At 41.9% G+C, this 14,001-nt stretch overlaps 1 protein-coding gene across 1 annotated transcript in view; it reads left to right on the forward strand.

The window, feature by feature from the left end:
- Positions 1 to 11,266: 11,266 nt before the first annotated feature.
- The window catches only part of ELK3 (ELK3, ETS transcription factor), a 38,259-nt gene continuing 35,524 nt past the window's right edge, over positions 11,267 to 14,001 (forward strand). The window contains exon 1 of the mRNA XM_017804537.1: positions 11,267 to 11,721. The gene's annotated coding sequence lies outside the window, so the exon portion shown is untranslated. The remainder of the gene's footprint in view (positions 11,722 to 14,001) is intronic.

Below are 14,001 nucleotides of genomic sequence, written 5' to 3' on the forward strand. Positions count from 1 at the left end.
AGCTGTCCACTTCCACAGAGCCCAGGTTCCCCTGTGACACTACCAAGCAATAACTTTGTGATAAAAATCTGCTAACACAAATCACTTAAAACCAACCACTTATGCATCTCATAAGTACCCTTTTACTAATTCTAGTTTGCATACACAAAGGTTTCCACTTGTCCTAAAGGAAGCAATGAGTTTACAGCCTTATGCATACAGGTAAGTGGGGAAATTAGTTCAGAAAAACTGGTTCACCATTTCTGCCTGGCTGCGCAACAGGAAAACCCTCTGGAGACTGAAACAAGCTGTTCACTGAGCTACTTGTTTATATTTTTTTTTCCCCCTCTATAGAACTCAGCTGAAACTGTCTTATCTAATATAGTTGATCCGAAGTGTAACTAATAAATTAGGGTAAAATACACATTTCTATGAGTCTTCACCTTGTATTTAGTAAAAGTTTTTCTTGTTAAGATCTCATGTGTAATTTTACAGTGATGCCCTCAAGGAAAGAAGACTCCTGCAGCCTCTAGGGGAAGGTATTGAACAGTTTGCACTGCATTTGAGGTTAATCCAGAGAGCAGAACAGAGTTATCTGAACTTTCTGAAATGTGGTTTCATGAGGCTCTGATAGGTAAACCAAGATTATCAAAACAACCAGAAGGACCAAAGGAGAAAGATACAATGAGGGAGAAGCAGATTAAAGACTGTAGAGTGATCTATGTTTAACTGGCATAACACTGGTCCCCAAGACAGTTCAGTCTTTCTTAATAGCCTCTTGTGTGGGTTGGACAAGAAGAGAGGAATTTGTACCTCTGTGGAGTTGTGCAAAACCCCAAATTGTTCCAGAAATCAAGAGACAGCGAAGTCTGGCTTCATATGGCTTTACCTATTTTGACTGGTTTTTTTGGTGTCTAATAAGTGCAAAATCCAATTGACTCTAATCACATGATATAGCTTATCATCATGTGGACTCACTGGTATCTGTGACTTGTTGAGTTCAGTTATACTTCCTCCTGATTGTAGCATTAACAGGGTCTTCTTCCTAAGAGCTAATTTTCACGGGATTTTTATGGAGCTTAAAGTAATGTTATTCTCCACCCACCCTGTAGGTGTGTCTGGGCAATTCCAGACCCGCCTACGGGCTGGGCAGAGAAGTGGTTGAGAACAGTCCTGCGGAGAAGGACTTGGGGGTGATGGCTGATGAAAAACTCACCATGAGCCGTCAGGGTGTGCTCGCAGCCCAGAAGGCCAACCAAATCCTGGGCTGCATCCAAAGGAACATGGACAGCAGGTCGAGGGAGGTGAATCTCCCCCTCTACTCTGCTCTTGTGAGACCCTGCCTGGAGTACTGCATCCAGCTCTGGTGCCCCTAACATAAGGACATGGAATTGTTGGAGTAAGTCCAGAGGAGGTCCGTGAAGTTGATAAGGGGACTGGAGCATCACCCCTATGAAGACAGGCTGAGAAAGTTGGGGCTGTTCAGTCTGGAAAAGAGAAGGTTGCATAGCAACCTTCCAGTATCTGAAGGAGGCTCACAGGGAAGCCAGAGAGGGACTCTTTGTGAGGAACTGTAGTGGTAGGACAAGGGGGAATGGCTTCAAACTGAAAGAGTGTAAGTTTAGATTAGATGTTAGGAAAAAATTCTTTACTGTGAGAATGGTGAGGCACTGGAACAGGTTGCCCAGAGAGACTGTCAATGCCACATTGCTAGAAGTGTCCAAGACCAGGTTAGATGGGGCTTTAGGCATCCTGGTCTAGTGGGATGTGTCCCTCTCCATGGCAGGGGGTCTGGAAATACCTAATCTTTAAGGTCCCTTCCAAACCAAATCATTTTGTGATTCTATGATTCTAATGTTGGTTGGACGACTGAGACCATTTGTCAGCTTGGCTGAAATGGGAAGCCTGGGTTACCTGCTATCAGGGACAACTGACAGATATCATGAAAACACATCAAAATGTGCAAATCTACAGTCACAGGTTCTCTCACTTGCGCTTGCAGTGCGTGATCTCAAAAGAGTCATGTTTCTAAAAAATGTATTCAAGCTATTTCTGTCTCTTTGGGATTAGAAAGCCAATATTTATTTCTGAAACACCAACAAGGCTCTGAAATTGTTCATAATTATCCTAATGAAAATTCAAAGTAACACCAATGATTTCAGTAGTGTTCTGTTAATTTAGACATGAGGGAGCCTGAGTAGAACAGGAATTGGAATCAAATCCATTAACCACAAAAGCAGGATGTTCTAACACAATCATAAATGTTTGCTATATGCAAAACTATAGTTCCCACTGCTAACTGTAATCTTGTGAATTGCTTAGAAAAAAACCCCACTTGCTAATCTACAGTGTCATTGTACCAATTTTAAACACGGGGTTTTTTTAGGGACCATTCCTTGCTACATGTTAGCCTTGTGCTAATTACTTATTATCAAAGATATAATTTTTATAGAAATAAAATCCAGGCAAGAACATTATAATACAAATAAGTATGATAAATAAAATAAATGTTAAATTGATGTATACTTCAGTTTGGTAATCAGCGAGGGCACAAATTTTGAATCATGAATTTTGCTGGCTACATCCTTATTTTGTTCTTCATGCTAATTATTTCCTACAAGTCAAATTTATTCTGTTTGATTTTTCTATTTAACACAGAAAAAAAGGTAACTAAGACAACAAAATATATACATTACCAGAAAAGGTGGAGAGAAAATAAAAGACTGATAACTGTAGGAAACTTAACTCAGCAGATCTCATCCATGCAGAAGTAGGAGTTTTGTTCTATATTATTTTAAAGGTAAATTTTAAAACATCTACTTACTCTTTGCTATGTATTTCAACAAATTGTCTGAAACCTTTCCATATTTTTAAAAGTTTCTGCCTTTTTGCATTATTTTTAGCTTGGCAGCCCTGTGGATCATTTATAATTTTACGTACATGAACTTCAGTTACAATGAATAATCAGTTTGTTTTCAGATCTTCCCCGTCTACTAGACCACAGAAAATTCTCTTCCATTGTAAGCACCATCATGCCTTTTTGTTATTGCTAGGCAAGCACCTCTAAATGATCCAAACAAGAAACATACATATGTACACCTGCATTTATATGTATGGAGGGTTATAAAACAGGCTTCCAACATACAGAGGAACAGTACAATGGTAAAAGCCTACGCTGATTGCTCAAGAACACAGTCCATTAACATTAAGAAGATTTTAAAGTCCTGTTCCTTTATTTTATTGTAAGTATTGACTTTTAGAATTAATTAAGACTGGAACTCAGATCAAAGGCCTTTACTAATTTCCTTATTTATTACTTGGAGTTAAGAAATTCCCTGTACAATTCCCACAAGGATGCAGACAGAGTCTGGACAGACAGACAAGTGAAAAGTGGGAGCTAATGAATATTGCTCCAGTGTCAGACAGGTAAAGCACTCCCCCCTTCCTGTTAATTCAGTCAAAACAATGAAGAGAAAAACCCAACCCAGTCTTGTCTTGTTTGGCTTAGACATGAACCCTTGATAAGACTCTGGAAAACAAGAAACTTTGTAATAGGTTTTAGCTACCTTTGGCTGACAAAATCATATGTCATAAAAATGTAAAAATAACGGTACACTTATGCAACCAATGTACATTCAACTTGATATGAACACTGAGATAAAGAATAATATAACATTTTTACTTGAATATTACATACTTTACATTTCTCTACAGAAAGGATATCCCAGCAGGAAGGAGAAAGGTGGAGCACAATCCCTGTAGCATTTCTTGTTCTGCATTGTACAAAACTTTGTAGGGACACAGGAAGAGGATACGGAAGTTTCTACAGGAAAACAGAGAAAAGTTCAAACATAAACAGCATCCAAAAATTTACCAACACTTTATAACATTTCCTTTTTCTCTTTAAATGTTTAAAGCAAGTTACATTACAACATAGTTTACTACATATTTCTATGTGTATGTATTTTTACAATTACTCTTGCAATAATATCTCAAAGTAATTTTTAACATGAATTGTGCAAGCTATATTAAAGCAATGTATGCAATAATCTATTTGGTACAGCATCCTCCTTTTAACAGAATTAGCAAGTGTTGGACTAACAAGTTTATACTACTCTTTATATAGGACTTTGAAGAAACTTGGTATTTAACCGAAGTCCCCCTGAAGACCATTTCCACAACAGACCCTTGACTGGAACCCACCAAAAAGAAACTTGACATAACCTCAACCCCTTTTATACAAGGATGTAAGATCTTGCTTCAGCAAAGCTTAAGAATGTGCTTGAATCTGGTGTTGCAGGCAGCTGAAACAAGCATGAGAGGGTTATATCTGAAGACCTGTCCTCTCACCTGGAGCAGCCACGCTCCACTGGATGGTGCCAATGGTGGGATACATCTGTGTTAGCTGTTACCATAGATTTGTCTGTAAAGGAAACTTCCCTATCCAACCATCCAGGAGTCGTTCTGGCAGTCACACTCGCACCATCTGAGCTGAAACCAAGGCACCTTCGGAACTACACACCCCACACTCACACAGTCAGACCAGGTTTCCTTACCAGCTCGACCAGGTTTCCCATAGACGTCCCAATACCTAAAATAATTTAATCGAGGATCAATAACTAAATAAGAAAATAACAGCTTGAGCTCTTGCCTCCAAGGAAGGACTCCAAAAAAAGGAACCCCATGGCTTTTATTCCCTTACAGTCTAAATGCGGGAAAATCCGGGGGTCATTGGCTCCTGCCGTATCTCTGAGTGTCTGGTCCCCTGGCTGGCGCCACAGATCCCCAGGCCCTTTGTCATTCAAAGGGTCGGCAGTCCTTGCCACCCAGAGCTCAGTCTGCAGCTCCCACTGCAGCTAGCAACTCCCACAGAGCTACCTGCATTAAATGCATTCCTTGACACGTAATTGCTTGAATATATTTTGTGTTAAGCACAACATAAAAGCCCATGGTTAGCTCTTAAGAATTTGTTTAGTAAGTATGGACTTGGGCTTGTGTTATGGCCTTTTGCTAAGTCTGGCTGTAAAGGAGCCTACAGTTTGTATCAAAAACACTTTCCGTGTAAATGTGGCATCTCTTTATAAAATCAGTCAGGAACATGAAACAGCCAAGGCAATATTCATACAACCGTAGTTTTGGCTGCGCCTCATCAATTCTCTTATAACTGCAACTACTACTAGTATGTGATGAAAGGGTATCAGATGGGCTAATGGGTATCAGCTTTTCAACGTGATATTTGAGGTACAGGCAGGACAACAGTCATGATCTAATATATAGCAAGCCAGTAAATGAAAGATGTATGAACTGGGAATTTTTGGAGGAACAAGATGAAGTTTGCATTGCAAGCCTACATTACTTGAGTTTGTAGAAGGACCAAAATGTTGTCATTTTTAAATTACTTAGACATGAGCATGTCTACACTGAAAACCTGCCATACTTGCAATTCAAATGTATAGTAAATAAAATCTGAATAAAATCTCCTTATAGACATCTGAAAAGTGATTCCACATTTCAGCTGTACAGAAGGCAGAATATGAATCAAAGATGTCTTCCAACTCTAAGCATCTAATTAGGGGGACTGGGTTAGCTGGAGACACTTCCCAGAATCCCTGTGTAGTCAGCAGGGAGAAGGGAGCACCTCCAGATCATTTATAACAAGGTCTTAACTTGCATGCCTTGAGTTGTTTTCTGAAATCTCTTTTCATTAAAATTCAAGCAAAATGATTGCACATGCACATGTAAGATAAAGGTATTAAGATACATTCATTTTTAAACTTTTTTGTGTAATGTGACTTAAAAAAAGGATTTTCTAGCAAGCAGAAGGCAGGTACAATTATGCTAATAGCAGTCATTTCCAATAAGAAACACATAATCTGTGTACTCTATGGTTTGCACCAATGACGGGTTAAGAGCTTAGTTTTGACTTCAGAAAACCAAAGATATTTTGAAGATTTGCTTTTCCAAAGTGTCTTTTATATGACATTTATAATTATGGCTATGAAGTATAAGAACAGGAGGGGCTTTAAGAAAACATCTATTATTTTATTAGAAAATGCACATCACCAAGAACATGCATAATTAACTTTGAAATACAAACACAAAAATACAATAATTGGAACATCCTAATCAAATACACAGTAATTAGAAGAGAAAAAATATTGTCATTTGCACCTATCTGAAAATTGCTAAGTAGAGCTGTGTCCCAAAGTGTATGTCATACTGGGAAACATAAAAACTATAAGGTCACATGTTGAAGATAAAATCTGTGCTATTTCATTCATCATTTAAAAATCTTAGAATTAGTGTAGGCTGAAGAGAAGTGGCAGTGAGTTGTGCTCCATTTGACCAAAAGCATTTGAGAAGAGTAAAAACAGTTTAAGAGTGTTCAGATGCTATGGTGATATTTGGCAGTAGAATTACCCTGGATCCATTCTATTTAGAGATTAGATTAGGCTAAAATAGACAGATGGGAGACACGGGCAAAAAAAAAAAAAAAAGACCAATAAAATATAACTTAAGTTCTAGCTCAGGCCTTTAAGTAATTAGCCTGGAAAAGAAATTGCAGTAGAACAGATTGGAAGATTTAAGAGAAGCCTGGTGACCTCTGAAATAGTTAATCTTTGCAGTTAGATTAGACCTCATGATTATTCAATGGTTCTTGGAATCCTCTTTCCCTGTTTTCACGGCTTGCTGGTTTAGGTGCTCTAGACTCCTTCAACCCACAGTGACACAACATTCCTTAAATGACAAAAAATCATAGGCAATCACACTGCACACAGGATGTAATTCCTTATAAATCTTTCACTAAGAAGGCAAACCTAATGAAAGTGTACGCGCAATGATGCTTTTACTTGAAACATGTTGGGTCATGTGCTTTCTTCCACAACACACAGGGAAAGCAAAACATTCAGGAAAGCAAAATGTGCCAGAGGAAGAGGAGTGTAAAAGCAGTCATTTCCCCCAAACACTCCTTCCTGATAAAGCACCACAGCCTTCCGGGGGTGCATAGGGGAGAAAAGGAAAACCTTGGGGTCTCTGAAACATCATTCTCTTAAGACTGAGGGCAGATTTTTAACTGCAACCCAGCAGTAATCCTCATCACAGACTGTCACGAGGGACTAGAACATGTTCCCCGAGGGGAAAAAAAGGTCCCAGGAAAAATAGAAGAGCCTGCCTCTTCCTTGCCAGTGTCCTACCATCTGCACACTATACATGTTTCATGGTGTGAAGAAACACTTAGCCCTTCTGACTGTAACAGGAAACATTTTAGGTTAAAATTTGCAGAATTTCTTTGTTCTAGAAAATGTGGCATGACGTTTTGAACCTTTTGATGATGACATGCAACTGTTTTCCCCACTAATCTGAACCAACTTTGACCAAGAGGTTTCTCAAGAGCAAACACAGTTCTGTTGATGTCTTGCCATCACCTCTTCTAAACCTCACAATTTTACTCTAGATAGCTCAGCAAAAAGCTCAGGAAGAAATCTTGCTTGTGGGAAACACTGTGCAGTGTGGTCCCTTGAGGTTTAGAGTCAGTGTTACATCCTGAAGGTAGTGCTGTACAGTATTGTACACTGCACTTTTCTTGCCAGTGAAGCTGCCTGTGTGATGAGATACTGAGTACCTGACCACTTTTTGAGTGGTATGGATCCCCAAGGACTTTTTGCAATAATTAGGTTGCTTGGCTCTAAAGCCCGTGCTTCTCCAGCAACAGGAAAGTGTGAAAGAGAAAAGCCAAACCTGCTAGAGGAACATTCATCAGTATTGATGCAACATTTGCGAGATATTTAAATAACATGTCAGGAAGGGCAGCCAAGAATCCTACACAAATTAGGCTGTCATTCCAACTCAGGTAATTATTTTCTATTTACCCAGTTTCCAATATTCCCTAGAAATCCTACTGTAACCTGTTAGGTGGTTATTCAAGGTAAAATTTCTAGAAAGTAAGAGAGAAGAATGGTTACAAGTGATTCTTCCACAGAACCTACTGTGTTAGTTGTCATAAAGGCAGACACAAATCTGAAGCCTCTTCGCTGCAGAGACCGTAATTTAGAAACAAATAAAAAATGTTTAGAGAGGAGGAAACAATGTATACGTTCATTAAATATATTCACAATTAAAATGTTAAATGAAACAAGTTATTTCCAACTGCTTTCAACTTTGTTCTTGATAATTACACATGATTATAAGCATCTATGTGCATTTAAGGAAAATTGTATACTGCAAAGTGACAGTGCAATTATATAATTTAATTTAATAATTTAATTACAGAGGGTCTCAAGGCTCAGAGTGAAATTACACTAAAACCTAGACCAACATTGATATGAGTCTCAGCCTGAAGAGCTTTAAACAGAGATCTGGAGGAGAGCAAATCTACCTTTATTTCTCTGTTTCCTCCTTTTAGATTGTTAAATTACAGCAGCACATGAGATTTATGAACAGTTTAAAAATGCAGTAGAAACAATCTGAAGAGACAGACAAAGCCTGGTTTCTTAATTGATGTAATCTAATAAAAATGAGGCAGAATTATAGTCACTATTCTTAGGAATGCTTTGGGGCAATTTTTTCAGCAAAAGGAGAGGTTTATAAATACAGGCTCTTCTACAAACTGCACTGTCCATAGGTAAACAGGACACAGAGACATCCTGGGTGAGTGTTTGTTGAAGGATTGCCTGAACCCACCAGATGATAACTTCCAGCAGCAGTAACCTGATTTACTGGTCGAAGGGGAGCTGTCTTAGTTACATTTAGTCCTTTATGAGTGCAACAGCTGTTGTCTGGACCAACTCTGAGCAAGGAACAACAATTTCCAAAGCTAAACCCTCAGATCTTCACAGCTTGAAGACAGAACTAAGGCTTTACAGTTAACAGTTGCAATTATTATATGTGCTGACGAATCGATGTGAATTGAGACAGAGAAGTTGACTACTGACTCTACTAAAAACATAACTACCATTTTTATGACCATGTCAACAAAGAGGTTTTTCTGAGTGGAATTGTTTTTGCAGAAGAAAAAAGCTCCTACACAATAAAAAAATGCAATTTTCCTCATTCACTGTCTTGTATTTTTGCATCAGATAATTCTTAGGGATAACTATAAGTGTAGATTAATTCAGCCAGGCAGATATCGTAGATGAGAGAGTTTCAGCAATCATTCCATAAAGAACAGTGTTTTTATCAAGACAGTTTCCAAAAATAGTTTCCCAATGACATCCATATTGCTAGGATCAGTAGCCCTGGTCGAAAGTTCCCATTTTCTTCCAGTTCCTGCAGAGCTTTCTGAATTGTTTGTGTTTCCAACACATCCTGGTGGCTTCATTCCATTAAACAAGTTCTGCACTTTTTAATCCAGCTTTCATAGGGTAATATGAAGACACCTCATCCAGTGGTCATCCAACTTCCAGCATGGCAGTTTTATTTAGGTTTTTATCTCACTGTAACAAAAAAAGGGCTGCTGCTGTAAAAACAAAACAAAACAAAAAAGTAAAAAAAAAAAATCTAGTGCTGTAAACCAAGATACAGCACAGGAAATTAAAGAAAAATTTTGTTAATATTTTTAAAGGCATAATGTTATTCACTTTTTTGTAGAAGAAAATAAGTTGTACTGGTTTTGAAAGTTTGTTCTCTCAGATCTCCACATCAATAACTGGTCAAGGCAACTCTGGATTATCTCTGCTTTGCCTCTTGGTCAAGTGAAAGATAAATATAGAAGATGAATGCCCAATTGTCAGTCCAACATTGCATTTTGGTACTGTAAAAGCTTCTCTGACTGTTTTGCTTTTACAAAACTGGGTCTTCAGTTGTAGTTCCCAACCAAAGATTGATTCCTGCATCCCACTGACTTACAGCAAAGACTTCATCCACCGTGCATTTTAATCTAGGAAATGTACTATCTCACATTCAACATTTTATTGCTTCTTTATTTCGGAAACACAAAAAGAGGATTTAGCAGACCTCAGATCTGCATTCTGAAATTCAGAATGACTTCTAAAAGGGAATGATTTAAGAAAAATAACAAAATGACATTATTTGATGTGCTGATAACGTTATTCTCGCTCCCCCATGGCATGTTGGAAGACAAGAAGGAAGAAACTTGAAGGACTTCCACAAGAGACTGAATTTGCTCGTATTCAGCTGTTCAGATGCTATTGACTGCTGCTTAGTGGTCAACTGTGACAATCTCTTTAGCTTCATCAAAACATACTTTTGTTCCCAATGACATTGCAAGCAACAACCCAATAGTGATAAAAAATTATCATCGTTTCTGTGTCATTGCATGTCAAGAACATTCTTAACTGCGGTTATTGTGCTGGGATGATAAATCTCATGACTATTAAAAGAAAAAGTATTGATTTTGAAGTATTATTCATTGAACGTCAGTGATGTACTACGCAGACAGAAGATAATGTCACTCATTCTGAGGATTTCCAAATAAAGTTAGAGAAATAGCACAATGTAGACATATGAGACACAAGAAAAGACAAAACTGATGTAAACTACAAATACTGGAAATGTGTCCCTTTTAGTAAATCCAAACTAACAGTTTAGATCTGTGGTCTGCAGCTTGAGGGTCAAAACCTAAATCCCAATCAGCAAACTACCACTGGTCTGTCTCTTGAGCTATGACGTGGAGCTGGAAGATACAGCTTGGATTTTACTGTATGTGATAGGACAAGGGGTAATGGTTTTAAACTAAAACAGGACAGTTTCAGATTAGATACAAGGAGGATAGTTTTTACAGTGCCAGTGGTGAGGCACTGGCACAGGTTGCCCAGAGTGGTGATAGATGCTCATCCCTGCAAACACTGAAGTTCAGGTTGGACAGGGCTCTGAGCAACCAAATCTAGTTGAAGATGTCTGTGCTTATTGCAAGGGGGTGGGACAGGATGACCTTAAAAGTCCCTTCCAACCCCAACCATTCTATGATTCTATGATTTGAGTGCCTTGTGACTTTTAATGTTATTTCCCTCAATTTAAGGTGTTGGCCATATTGCACTGCTCATGTACTTTGCTATCTATGTGAGGTCCAGCTCGGAAAACGGTCAGTGCATCCAGTGAGCTACTGCACTCCCCCAACCCCTCAGACCCCAATGACTCCAACTAGATGCTCCCCTCCACCGTGACCTCAGCTCCAGCACGGTGGGAAAAGGTGACTGTCTCTCCAGGGGCCAGTGCCTCGTAAGGGGTTCCGAAGCATCCCTCCGGTGTCCACCGGGGAAATGCGGGTCCGTTTTGTCCCAAGCAGCTGGGGCGGCCGGCGGGAAGCTCCTCCCAGGGGTGTAGCACAGGAAGAGGTGGCGGTCGGGGGAGCCGTGGAGCTCCCTGCGAGCCGGCGGAGTTACCGCTGCCCGTGTTACTATGCGTGTGTCTTGTGTTACAGCCATGCTGCACATCGACGGCCAGAGCGAGGGGCGCGGGGAGGAAAAGGCTGTTTACACAGACTGCAAACCGCCCGGGGAATAGTGCGGGAGAGGAAGTGAGCCGGGCCGCTGTCTGACTGCCCCGGCTTCCTGCTCGCTCCCTCACACGGGCAGGCGCTCACACACACACACACACACACACACACACGCACCGGCCCAAGGGACAAAAAAAAGAGAGAGAGAAAAAAGGGGAAAAAAATCAGGATCTCATTACTAGAACAACAGAGCGTCTGCAGAAGACTGTCAGCATGGAGAACCGGGGGATTTTACCCAGCTCCCTCTAAACTACCAGGAGAGAGCGGAAAAGTCCCTCAGCCGCTGGGTAGGTACAAGTGCTGCTGCGCCCGCCCCGGCTCCCGCAAAGTTTCGGGGGGCTGCGGGGAGGGGAAGGGGGAGCCGGCGGCTGCTGCGGGGGCCGGCGCCCCGCTCGCTGGTGGGAGCGCGGCGGGGACACCGCGGGGCACACCGCGGGCTGGAGGTGAGCAGCGCCGGGAGCAGCGCGGGGAGGGGGCTCGGAGCCCCGCTCGGAGCCGGGGAGCCCAGGGGTCCTGCCCCGGGGTCGGGCCCGGCCACAGCGGCGGTAACGGGGCAGGGGGCGGCGGTCGGCGGGGCGGGACGCCGGAGGAGGCTCCCGCCGCCTCGGGGGCCCCCCGCCCCAGTGGAAAGTTGCCCCGGGGGCCCTGCCGCCCCCCGGGAGCTGCGGGTGAAGGTGAGAGGACGGAGCGTATGGGGGGCGGGGAGGGGGGGCGCGGGAGAAGGGCCCGGGGTGTGAGGAGGGGCAGGGCCGGGAGGGGGGCGCCGCGGGTCTGGGGGAGCCCCGGGAGTCCGCGCCGCCCCGCAGCCCCTCGGCGGTGCCGGGTCATACCGTGCCCCCCTCCCCGGCCGTGCCCGGCCGGCGGTGCCGCGGGACTGCCCCGTCCCGGCAGCTCCCCGGTAACGGCGCTGGGGCGGCGGGGGCCGCCAGGGTGCCTGTCACGGCGGCGGGGGCGCCGCGGGGTCCCCGGCGGCGCTGCGAGGCCGAGCGGGGCCGGGGAGGGCGTGGGGGGAGGGAAGGGAAGGCCCCTGCAGAAACTGCAGAAGGGGCTTTAAAAAGGGAAAAAAAAAAAAAGTGTCGGGAGAGTTTCTGGCTTGTCTGGAAACAGCAAGACTAATTGCCATGCGCTTCCGGTTTGAAACTGGCAGCAGACAACATCTTGAAAATGAGTCACTGCAGCTCACAAAGAAACTCTGTGGTTTTCTCCCTCTCAGGTTTATGTATTTGCTCCTTTTTACAGTTTCCTTTGTAGTCTTCTGCCTTCTCCCCGGCCCTTCCCCCCTCGGCTTTCCTTAGCCACCTCCTGCCCCTAGACCCCCTTGGCCGACGTGGATAGTTTCCACGACCAACTGAAAAGAAAAAAAAAAAAAAACAAAAAAATGTTTGTGAGGGAAGGAAAAAATAGAGACAGAGAGAAAGGGAGAGAAAGTGGAGAGTTGTTGTTGGATCTGGCTTTACTGAAGGTTAGAGGGACTCTGATGCTGCAGGGGGAAAAAGTTCCCTGAATTTTCCACTGGCTGCAGGAAGAGAGCCCATTTAGTCATGGCTAAGTAATGTCTGCACACACACCAACTAATCTCATTAGGAGTTTCCGTTCCCTAACACAGGAGGGTTTTGTGAAGCCCTGTCAGCCTTTCTAACGTTGCAGTTGAAAGGGAGACAAGTTACATCTTTATTTACTTACGTTTGTAGTGCTAAGACAATTTTATACAATGCAGCATCTTTTCGGTCATGAGGACTCCAACTTCAAAAGTCAATGGTTACATTTAATTTCTAGCAGAAAGTCGTGGTTTATCTCGTATTTTGTTCATATAGACTTTTCAATTATTTTGGATTAATGTAATTTATCCATAAATATTTCCATGGGGTGAAGCACATAAATGGGGTATGCAGAAGGCTGTGTTATGAGAAACATGTTCTATCCATCTGTGACAGTTGTATGTAACTGCAAGATTAAAAGACTTTTGAGCCAAGATACTGAGGTGATGGGCATATTTGAAAAGCGTATTCACTCACATAGCCTTCCTGTGTTGGTGCTTTACATGTCTAATTTTCAAGTGATTTTGTACGTACCACTTTTAATTTAGTGGTTTGTGTAATTATTTCATGATGATTTATTTTCACAGCCGTCATGAAAGAAGTCCATGTTCAGAATTAGAAAGATTTTTGCCATGCCCCACCAAACTTTTTGCAGAAAAAAAAAAAGCCTGGAGCAAACAAAGAAAATGGATTCTTGCTTGCAAGTGGGTTTTAGCTAAAGGAAATGTCAATAAATGTGAATAAAATGGCATGTAACAGGAAATAACACTTAGCTACTTAATTGAATTATCATGTGATAGCATTAAACTAGCAAATATTATGCAAAGAAGTAGTACTTGCAGTATACCAGGTGTTTACTTTTGAGGATCTTCAGTGTTTCCTGTACTTCCTATGTCCAAGTGGCACAGAAAAGTTCTTCATTAACATCACTTTACAGAGGACTTTTATTAGTGGATTAGTGACACAATCTCCAGACACACATGCCTCTTGATTTTCTAGCCAGGCAGTGAAGAATTTTTAGAATAGTGT

Source organism: Lepidothrix coronata, unplaced genomic scaffold (assembly GCF_001604755.1).
Source record: "Lepidothrix coronata isolate B3197 unplaced genomic scaffold, Lepidothrix_coronata-1.0 Scaffold9, whole genome shotgun sequence".
In the NCBI taxonomy this organism is placed as follows: Eukaryota; Metazoa; Chordata; class Aves; order Passeriformes; family Pipridae; genus Lepidothrix; species Lepidothrix coronata.